Source organism: Pteropus alecto, unplaced genomic scaffold (assembly GCF_000325575.1).
Source record: "Pteropus alecto unplaced genomic scaffold, ASM32557v1 scaffold63, whole genome shotgun sequence".
Lineage (NCBI taxonomy): Eukaryota > Metazoa > Chordata > Mammalia > Chiroptera > Pteropodidae > Pteropus > Pteropus alecto.
In genome coordinates this window covers 7110250-7117861 of record NW_006434897.1, presented here as the reverse complement: position 1 = coordinate 7117861, position 7612 = coordinate 7110250, and positions in this window count along the sequence as shown.

Here is a 7612-nt window from a genome sequence, read left to right as displayed (position 1 = left end):
TTGGAATCTGCTTCTTGTTTCTCCTGACCTAACTTGCCTTTTGGACAACTCTGTTGCCTATCATAAGGTCTAATCCATGCTAGGCACTCTGTAAACATTTGTTGCAAGGATAAGTGTGTCTCCACAGACCAGAAAGTTTTAGCAAACAGAAATTAGAAATGGAAATAAAGCATACAACGGGTCCATATAATAAATGAACAGTTACAGGTAAATCTGAATCCAAAATGTAGTGTTAGTTTCCAAAAGCACAATATACTAACAATGCAATATATATGGATTCTTTTGCCCGGTGTATTAATCAAGATTCTCCAGAGAAACAGAACCGATAGGACATAAAAGGAGATTATTATGAGGAATTAGCTCATGTGATGTCAGAGGCTGAGGAGTCCCATGGTGTGCTGTCTGCAAGCAGGACACCAAGGAAAGCCAGTTGTGTAACTCACTTGAGATCCTGAGACCTGAGAATCAGAGCATCCAATGGTGTAAACCTCAGTCCAAGTGTAGGAAATAAGCAATGATGTCTCTGATCAAGCAATTAGGCAGAAAAAGGGACAATTTTTTTTTCCTCAGCTTTTTTGTTCTACTCAGGCCCTCAACAAACTTAAAGATGCCTGCCCACAATGAGGAGAGCAATCTACTTTACTGATTTCACTGATTCAAATGCATATCTCATCTGGAAACACCCTCACAAGCACACTCAGAAATATTGATTAATTAATGAGATATTTAGAAATCCCTTGATTCAATTAAGTTGATACATAAAATTAGTTCTCACTCCTGGTTTACATAATTTAGTTAGTTTGAGTATACTAACTTAATAGTTTAGTTAGAATATAATTTAGTTATGGTACATAGTCACAGTATCATATAAAATTTAGAGTATAGTTAGTAAGAGTATAGAGTATATAAATGAATGTTGTGTGTGTTTGTGCATTCGTGTGTGTTTTCACTACATAAGACATGCCTTTGAACCCAGGACAACAAATAGATTCTATGTTGCATACTGATTTATTGGGAGTGAATACCTTGGAGGATTTCACTATAAAATTCTGGTCTGGAGTTTGGACTCAGTAGAAAAGTTTCAAGCTCAAGTTTTATCATTTACTATGGTCTGAAGCTTTAGAGATTGTGGTGGTATGTGTACAGTGGGTTCTGATTTCTATGCTTCACCAAAACTACATGTCAGCTTTCTTTGCTAAAATGATAGATAATGTGTACAGTTTTATAATAAATCCCTACCTTTAAGCTGCTTGGAGTTGTAAATACAGCATGGATATAAAGAATCTTTAATATCAAAAGCACTTATAATATTGTATATGCACAAAACTCAGGATAGGAATACAAAGTGGTCTCAAGGATTTATGATGTAGTAGATGCTCTTGTCCACAAATAGTGCCAACTTAAAAAGTGTGGAGAGCTTAAGGCAAATACTGTTAGTTAAAGCTGGCCTTTGACAGTATTATCTACATATGTGAGTTAACATATATACTTGCTTGCAGTCACAGGAATTAGCACATCTAGAATGGCTGGATAATATTTCAAGCAGTCTTGAGATCAAACAGCCATTTTATGCATTTTCCACACCAGTGTTTTCTTCCAGAGTTCCAAATGCCTCTTTTTATTGCTGGTTCTTTGCTGCCCCAGATCACAGTGCTTCTTAAAGGCTACTAGTGAATGCACAATTTTGTTTCTATTCCCAGGATAACATCTGTAGGAAAACAACTCAGGCAGATATGTTCAGTTATGCAAGCAAAAACTATTTGCTTTTTATCTGTAGAAAGTCATTTGAGGCATAATTATACAGCACCTGCTATGATGTTATCAGATGTTTCTTTCCCTGTTAGAAAGATGTGGTTCTGATGACCCTAATTGTATTGGAAAGAGAAAGGGTAATGATTAGGTGGTTATTGTCTCCCATTGCAGGGCAGATTTCTGGTTGAGATGTTTTAGTCTCAATACACCTTGTTTATATAAATGAAGAGAATGCCACATTCACACAAATCCTTGAAATAAAATGGCACACACAGCATTTTAATCTGAATTTTATCTTTCCCACAATAGATCATCCCTGCAAAATGTCAAGTCTTTCTAACCCTTCCACTATTGTTCTATTTTAATTAAACATCTTTTCAATGAAATTATCATATTTTGCTGTGTTAATTAAATTTATATTGTATTCCATTGCCTCATTGTGAAAAATATTTTGTTTATTAAAAATATAACTGAATACTGAATATGTTAAGCTTTGCCATATCATTTCTTTTACTACTATATGTGTGTTAACCATTTAATATCCTGTAAATTACTTAATTTCATCACCTGCATTAGTTGAGACTGCTGATCCCACCTTTATGTCTCTCTATGATTTTTTTTTAATATCCAATTGCTGTCTCCTTTGAATTCTTCTCTAGACAGGTCATCCTTCTCACTTTGTTCCTATGTGTTTTAACTTGGTCTTCTCTTTCCCATATGAATCCTTTCTGGGTTGAATAATTTGCACTTGGCTCTAGAGTTTCACTTTCTACAGTTTCCTTCTTTGTCTTACTAGTTCACCAGTATTCGACTAGGCTAGACTCACTGCCCTTACGTTGTATGGTTTCATTTGTCCAATAGAAAATTCCAATGGTTGATTGTGGGTATGCAACTAGAAGTGCCATTGAATTTAAATTTCTGGCTCCTTATATTAGTCTGCAGGTACCAATGGCTGTTTTTTGCTTTTTTGTTTGTTTGTTTTTTTTACTGTGGGCCACAGCTCCCTTTGGGCAGTGCCTTCTCTAGCTGCAAGTCTTCCCATGTTCAATCCGAAGAGAAACAGAAATCATCAGCTGTTGCCATCACATAATATGCTTCACCTTCTTGGTCTCCCAGAAATGTGTCCACACAACTGTAAACATTCTTTTTAAACTCTTTTAAGTCAGAAAAGAGTTCGAACTGTTTTTTACAATTTAGTTTTTAAATTTTATTTTATTAGTTTCAAGTATATAGTACATTAGTTAGACATTTATATAGTTTATAAAACAATCCCCCTAATTGCTCCTTCTCTCTTCTGGTTTTCCACCTAGCCAATATATTAATGCTAACTGCATTCCCTATGCCATGCTCTCCATCCCCGTGACCATCTATCAACTACTAATTTTTACTTCTTTAACCCTTTACTTCATTCTCCCAACCCCTCAAACCTCACCCCTCTGTCCATTATCAAATTGTCCTCTATATTTATGAGTCAGTTTTTTATTAGTTTGTTCTATTTGTTCCTTAGATTCTACATATAAATGAAATCATATGGTATTTATCTTTCTCTGTCAGACTTATTTCACTCAGCATAACAACTTCTAGGTTGATCCATGTCACTGCAAATGGTAGGATTTCATTTTTTTAATGACTGAGTAATATTCCATTGTATATATGAACCATAACTTCTTTATCCAATCATCTCTTGATGGGCATTTAGGTTGCTTCCATATCTTGGCTATTGTAAATTGTGCTGCCATGAATATTGGGGTGCATAGATCTTTACGAATTATTTTTTGATTTTTTTTTGGATAAATACCCAGAGGTGCTATTTCTGGGTCAAAATGTATATCCATTTTTAAGTTTTTGAGAAACTTCCAGACTGTTTTCCATAGAGGCTGTACCAATTTGCAATCCCACCAATAATGTATGAGAGTTCCCTTTTCTCCACATCCTCACAAACACTTGTTGTTCTTTGTTTTATTGATGATAGTCATTCTGACGGGTGTCAGGTGATATCTCATTATGGTTTTAATTTACATTTCTCTGATTAGTGACCTTGAGCATCTTTTCATGTGTCTGTTGGCCAACTGTCTTTCCTCTTTGAAGAAGTATCTGTTCAGGTCTTCTGCCCATTTTTTAATTGGATTGTTTGTTTTATTTTTGTTGAGTTGTATGAGTTCTTTATATATTTTGGATATTAACCCCTTATCAGATGAATCATTAGTCAATATCTTCTCCCAATCAATAAGTTGTCTTTTTGTTTTGTTGATGTTTTCCTTTGCTGTTCAAAGAATTTTAGTTTGATGTAGTCTCTTTTGTTTATTTTTTCTTTTGTTTCCCTTGCCTGAGGAGATTTTTCTGAAAATAAATTACTGTTAGTAATATCAGAGAGTTTATTGCCTAATGTTTCTTCTAGAAATTTTATGGTTTTGATCTTACATTTAAGTCTTTAATCCACTTTGAATCTATTCTTGTATACGGTGTAAGAAGGTGGTCTAGTTTCTTTTCTTGCATGTATCTGTCCCATTTTCCCGACACCATTTATTGAAGAGACTGTCTTTACCCCATTGTACATTCTTACTTCCTTTGTCATGTATTAAGTGAGGATATAAGTTTGGATTTATTTCTGGGCTCTCTATTCTGTTCCACTGATCAATGTATCTGTTTTAATGCCAGTACCATGCTGTTTTGATCACTGTAGACTTGTAATATAGTTTGATATCAGATAGTACGATACCTCCAACTTTCTTTTTCTTCCTCAAGATTGCTATGACTATTCAGGGTCTTTTGTGGTTCTATATAAATTTTAAGATTATTTGTTCTAGCTTTATGAACAATGCCATTTGTATTTTGATAGGGATTGCATTGAATCTATAGATTGCTTTGGGTAGTATGGCCATTTTAACGATGTTGATTCTTCCTATTCATGAGCATGGTATATGCTTCCATTAATTTGTATCTTCTTCAGTTTCTTTTTTTAATGACATAATTTTCTGAGAACAGGTCTTTTACCTTCTTGGTTAAAGGTATTTTATAGTTTTCAATGAAATTGTAAATGGGATTGTTTTCTTAATTTCCCTTTCCAAAAGTTCATCATTGGTATATGAAAATGGCACTGACTTCTGAATATTTATTTTGTAACCTGCTACTTTACTGAATTCATCGATCAGTTCTAACGGTTTTTTGGTGGAATTTTTAGGGTTCTCTCTATATAGTATCATGTCATCAGCAAACAGTGAGAGTTTTACTTCTTCCTTTTCAATTTGGATGCCTTTTGTTTCTCTTTCTTGTCTTATTGCTGTGGCTAATACTTCCAACACAATGTTAAAGAGGAGTGGTGAAAGTGGGAATCCTTGTCTTGGTCCTGATCTTAAGGAAAACATTTTTATCCTTTCTTATTGAGTTTGATATTAGCTGTAGGTTTGTCATATAAAATGATCGATGCAGGGAATCACCTGAAGTCCAGCTGATCATAATATGGACTTCTGATTATATAAAGGAGCCACATCGAGGCCGGTAGGAGGGACAAAGTTGCAAATTCAGCTAGACCCCGCACCCGAAGGTGGTGGAGGTTCACCAGGAGGGAGAGCGAGACTGCAGAGGATCTCCCGAAGGAGGTGGGGTCCTGGCCTCATTCGGGGACTCCCCAGCCCAGGGTCCCAGCCCAGGGAAGAGGAGATTCCAATAACTTGACCGTAAAACCCAGAGGGGATTCTGGCTATCTGGATGAGACGGAAGGAGACTGAACCTCTAGATGTCCCTTTGAAGGGCCTACACACAGACTCTCTGACCTGAGGACACTCACCTGGAACACCAGCGGGGTCAGAGGCTTGCGCGAGATTCGTACCAAGAAAGTCTGTATTACCTGGCACCAGAACAAGGGCCGGAAGCACAGCCACCACTGTGCCTTAGTCTGGCTCCCCTACCTGGCAATCTAAAGACTACACCTGCTTGATTGTGCAGACCCCTCCCACAGCGCCATTAGAAAATGCTGGCCTGAGGAGATCAGGATGCCTCACACAACCTACACATTCCTGTGGGAAAACTCTTGTAAGTAATTAGCTGCCTTTCTTTTGCTGCTTTTAAGATTCTCTCTTTGTCTTTGACCTTTGGCATTTTTAATTTGTGTCTTGGTGTAGGTCTGTTTGAACTCCTCTTGTTTGGGAGTCTTTGCGCTTCCTGAACTTGTATGTCTAATTCCTTTGCCAGGTTAGGGAAGTTTTCTGTCATTAATTCTTCAAATAGATTCTCAATTCCTTGCTCTCTCTCTTCTCCTTCAGGTACTCCTATAATCTGGATATTTTTTCGCTTCATGTTGTCTCAGAAGTCTCTTAAACTATCCTCATTTGTAAAAGATTTTTTCTTTTTGTTGTTCTGATTGGGTGTATTCTGCTACCTTGTCTTCCAGTTTGCCGATTCAGTCTTTTGTTTCATCTAATCTACTGTTGAATCCTTCTAGTGTATTCTTCCTTTCAGTTATTGTATTCTTCATTTCTGTCTGGTTCTTCTTTGTAGTTTCTGTTTCTTGTTTTTATGCTTACTATCTCTCTATTGATGTTCTTATTTTGTTCATCCATTCTCCCATAAGTTCATTGAGCATACTTATAACCATTATTTTGAACTCTGTCTCTGGTAGGTTGATTGCTTCCATTTCATTTAGCTTATTTTCTGGAGTTTTCTCCTATTGTTTCATTTGTGGCATCTTTCTTTGTTTTCTCACTTTATTAGCCTCTCTGTGTTCATTTCTATGTTTCAAGATTATTTGTTTTGTCTCTCAGCCTTGGCCAGATGGTCTAAAGTGGCCCACTAGCACACTCTCCCTGATACCCTATGCTGGAGGCTCTGGATGTGATCTTTGTGTGGGTTGTGTGTGATCATCTGTTGATGCCAAGCCTTTATTGTTAGTACATCAGTGGATGGGATTAATGCTCAGGCTAACTAATTGTGGGAATTGGCTGCACCCTCAGGATAAGAGTTGTTGTGTGGGGACTGATCCCACTGAATGGGATTTGCTTTAGCAGGCTTGTGTACTTGTTGCAATCACCCTTTGTGCATATCACTACTGGAACTAGTCAGAAGTTGTTCCATTGTGACCTGGTGCCAGCCTCTAGATGCATTGGTTTTGTGGCCCTTTGAGAGGGGCCAAGGTCTGCTGTTGCTTTTGATTGCTCAGGGCTACCCCATGAGAACTACAAAGTGATCCACTGATGGTTGTTGCCTATGCTGGATTTATAGGTAAGTGGAAGAGACAACGCTATAGGCAGCTCTCGATTATCCTCTGTCCCTGACCTATGGCAGTTTAGCAGAGGGACCAGTGCTCCTCAAGGCCTGGTATTGCCTATCAGTTGCCTGTGAGTCTCTGAAATTGGAAGAGCCTCTGGTTGATATGCATGTTGGGTGGCGCAGGGTCCCCAGGAGTCTCCTGTGTTTATTGAGTAAATTTGCCCCTGACACTGCAGTGTCAGTTTACATGCCAGTGCTGTCTTTGTGGCTCCCTGTACAAGTTTCCAATCATAGCAAGTTCAGCTATTGCTCATCCTGGGCCTAAATGCGATACATCAGGGCAGAGGTAGCTGCCTATCAAAGTGTGGTGGGTATTTTGTGTATTGGATGGGGCAATATACAAATCAAGAGATATTGCAGCTCGTACAGGTAGCAGTGATCTGCTCACAACTGTTTTCCTTGAAATGTGTGCATTGCACTAGCCAAAGTCTGTTGCCTGTGCAGACTGTGCAACCCCAGAGTCAAGTAAGGCAGGAGAGGCCGCCTTATGGCCGTCGATGGGCTGCAGGCACTCTGTTGCTTGGGTGAAGTGAGATCTCTGGGAGACAAGGGGCATCAGGCCAATACAACTTCAGTTTTGCTATAACTTCTGCGC